Source organism: Salvelinus alpinus, chromosome 6 (genome assembly GCF_045679555.1).
Source record: "Salvelinus alpinus chromosome 6, SLU_Salpinus.1, whole genome shotgun sequence".
NCBI lineage: Eukaryota > Metazoa > Chordata > Actinopteri > Salmoniformes > Salmonidae > Salvelinus > Salvelinus alpinus.
Window position 1 is genome coordinate 52513538 of NC_092091.1, and position 3620 is coordinate 52517157.

Below are 3620 nucleotides of genomic sequence, written 5' to 3' on the forward strand. Positions count from 1 at the left end.
GACGGACCATAGGCCGGTTCAACGCTGGCCAGGGTATTTAACAGAACTCTGCAATTGTTGGGTCGTCACTAGTTACCACAAACACAAAGTCATACACAGTAACTAAGGAACTGTTTCTGGATCACTTCCGTGTCACGTTTTTCCTCAAGGTGGGACTTTCATAATAAAGGTTCCCTATACATAAGTGTAAAACACATTCATGCAACAATATTTCATAATAAAAAATAAAAAAACGATTTAAAGGAATACACGTACACTTAATGAAGCGCTTTGACCTATTTTACTTCCCCAGAGTCCGATGAACTTAAAAAAATAAAATATATCAATTTTTTTTAATAAAAAATATAAAAAATTATTAACAACAAATCAATACAGGAAGTACATGAGGGAACACAAGTATATATGGATAATATACAATGGACAATTGAGCTAGGGGGTACAATATCACAATATCACATTACACAAGGACCTTAAGGGCAATACATACACTTATAATTCTAACAGATTTTTTGTTAGTAGAGTATTTAATTGTCTTAAAATACAGTTTTTAAAATGTGTTTTTTTTGTTTGTAAATTTACATTTGTGAATATGAAATTTGGCCAAAATAATAAAGAAATTAATTACATTTAAAAAATTCAGCTTATTCCTATCGTAGGTAAAGAATCCAAGCAGTACATCTCTCCACAACAGTGTAAGAACTTCATAAATGTGTTCAATTATAAATCTACTGATGTCTTGCCACAGTTTTTTTTACACAAATACAATGCCAAAAAAGATGCAACACTGTTTCTGGGTGGTCATTACAAAAGGAGCAATTTGAGTTGATGTTTTCCTTAAACTTCTTCATAAAGTGGTTGGCAGGATAATATTTATGAATAATTTTAAAGGAAACTTCCTTAATTTTGTTAACAAGTAGGTATGTGTGTGGCAAAATCCAAACTTTTTTCCAACAGATATTATCAATAAATCCATTCCAATAAGGCATGACTGTAACGATTGTCGTCTGGAGAAAGAGAGGAGGACCAAGGTGCAGCGTGGTAAGTGTTCATTATTTTAATAAACAACTGAACACTGAACAAAACAACAAAAACGACAAACGAACAGTCCTGTAAGGTGACGAAAAACACTAAACAGAAAATAACCACCCACAAACAAAAGTGGGTAAACAGGCTACCTAAGTATGGCTCTCAGAGACAACGATAGACAGCTGCCTCTGATTGAGAACCATACCAGGCCAAACACATAGAAATAGAAACCCTAGACCTACAACATAGAATACCCACCCACATCACACCCTGACCAAACTGAAAATAGAAACATACAAAGCAATCTATGGTCAGGGCGTGACAGTGCCCCCACCGGAGGTGAGGACTCTGCCCGCAAAACCTGAACCAATAGGGGAGGGTCTGGGTGGGCATTTCACCGCGGTGGCGGCTCTGGTGCGGGACGTGGACCCCGCTCCACCTTAGTCTTGGCCCACTTAGGTGGCGCCTCTTGGACCCTTACCGCCGACCCCGGACCGGGGACCCTCGCGGCGGGCCCCGGACAGGAGGGAGACTCTGGCTGCTCTGGACAGGAGGGAGACTCTGGCTGCTCCGGACAGGAGGGAGACTCTGGCTGCTCCGGAGAGGAGGGAGACTCTGGCTGCTCCGGACTGAAGCCCGTCGCTGGAGGCTCCGGACTAGAGGGCGACGCTGGAGGCTCCGGACTAGAGGGCGTTGCTGGAGGCTCCGGACTGACGTCCTTCGTTGGAGGCCTCGTGCCATAACTCCTCACTGGAGGTTTCGTGCCATGGATTCTCACTGGAGGCTTTGTGCCATGGATCATCACTGGAGGCTTCGTGCCGTGGATCATCACTGGAGGCTTCGTGCCGTGGATCATCACTGGAGGCTTCGTGCCGTGGATCACCACAGGAGGCTTCGTGCCATGGATCACCACTGGAGGCTTCGTGCCGTGGATCATCACTGGAGGCTTCATGCCATGGACCATCACTGGAGGCTTCATGCCATGGATCATCACTGGAGGCTTCGTGCCATGGATCATCACTGGAGGCTTCGTGCCATGGATCATCACTGGAGGCTTCGTGCCATGGATCATCACTGGAGGCTTCGTGCCATGGATCATCACTGGAGGCTTCCTGCCATGGATCATCACTGGAGGCTTCCTGCCATGGATCATCACTGGAGGCTTCCTGCCATGGATCATCACTGGAGGCTTCGTGCCATGGATCACCACTGGAGGCTTCGTGCCATGGATCACCACTGGAGGCTTCTTGCCATGGATCATCACTGGAGTGGAGAGACACACAGGAGGCCTGGCTCTGGGAGAAGGCACAGGACTCACCAGGCTGGGGAGACATGCAGGGGGCCTTGTCCTTGGCCGAGGCACCGGATGCACTGGACCGTGGAGGCGCACTGGCGGTCTCGAGCGCAGGGCTAGCACCACTCGTCCTGGCTGGATCCCCCCTGTAGCCCGGCAAGTGCGGGGAGTTGGAACAGGCAGTTGTCTATAAGCACATTTCTCTCTTGTTGATTAGCAATAGAACGGCTAGCTTCTTCCTTTCTTTTTTTGTCACGACTTCGCATAGACATGCCAAAATAAATTATCCAATTATTATTCCAGTCACATGAAAGTTCTTATATCTTGAACAAATAAAAACAGTAATAGACTGTAAACTTGTTTTTTTCACAATCTTTCTGAAGTTTGGTGCGGAGCTCGGTAAAAAAGCGGCTGTTCAAGCTGTTCTGCGTCCAGTATAAAGGAAGTTAGAGGTAGTTTCGTGAGCCACCGCTAACAGGAATTATTAGTCCAATGACTAGAAGTCTACAGGAACAGCTAGCATGCTATCTGTTCCCATTGACTTCCAGTCATTGCGCTGGTTACTTAATTAATTAATTAGTTAGTTAATTGCTAGTTAGCAATTGCTCTAACGCTACTTAGCAACTTCCTAAAAATGGTATGCATGAGTTCATCCAACTCTGGGGAAGTTTCATTAAAATATCCCGAAGTATATGATAAATCAGAAATCAGTATAAATTGCATGATATTGAATGAAAAAATTCTAATTCTATTAGTATTGACAACAATAGCGAAGTCCCCTTAAACCTAGTATTGCAGGTTTAATGTACAGTAGATTGTTATCGTTGTGATAGTCTCTTTGTGATCTTTTTGTGATTGTCTCTAATCACTTTCAAAAAGTACTTTCAGGGAAAGTGTGTGGGACATCACTGATCCATACAAAATACTATATAATGTCAAGTGGTGGCCACTTTTCTGCCAATCAATCAATATAATTTGGGATAAACAGGGAAGTGTTATTATTATTCCATTTGGGATACTCAGAATATTGCAAGCGTACTGTCATTGTTACATGTATCTGCCTTGATTTTAAAACTTGACCGTTCATCAAGTAACTTTACTGATTATTCCAAGTCAGGGAATTTGTATTTGTTTTTATTAGGGATCACAATTAGATGTTGCCACTCTTCCTGGGGTCCAAACACACCATGGCTCTACCATTACATATAAAACAAAAGATAAAACAGTACATCATATAACATTACCACACCGCTACATATCCACAATACAAAATGTATAATACCAGTACACAACAATATTA